Here is a 280-nt window from a genome sequence, read left to right on the forward strand (position 1 = left end):
GACGCAAAAGAATCACTGGATTCTATTCCGACATGATCGAAAATCGACAGATGAATAGCCGTGCTATGACAGAGCGCGTTGAACATTTTCACTGAGAGGACGGGACTGTAGCCATTGACAATGGTGATGCCCAACATACAGCTTGCCATGGAAAGGAGTAAGAAGGATTGGATGAAGACAGTAGGAAAGCAGAGAGACAGAAGGGACAAAGCATCTCCATACACTTATCTAAAATTCTCACCAATGAATTACATAAGTATCTCTATCTTTATTTTATGCT

This window comes from Arachis duranensis, chromosome 3 (genome assembly GCF_000817695.3).
Source record: "Arachis duranensis cultivar V14167 chromosome 3, aradu.V14167.gnm2.J7QH, whole genome shotgun sequence".
In the NCBI taxonomy this organism is placed as follows: domain Eukaryota; kingdom Viridiplantae; phylum Streptophyta; class Magnoliopsida; order Fabales; family Fabaceae; genus Arachis; species Arachis duranensis.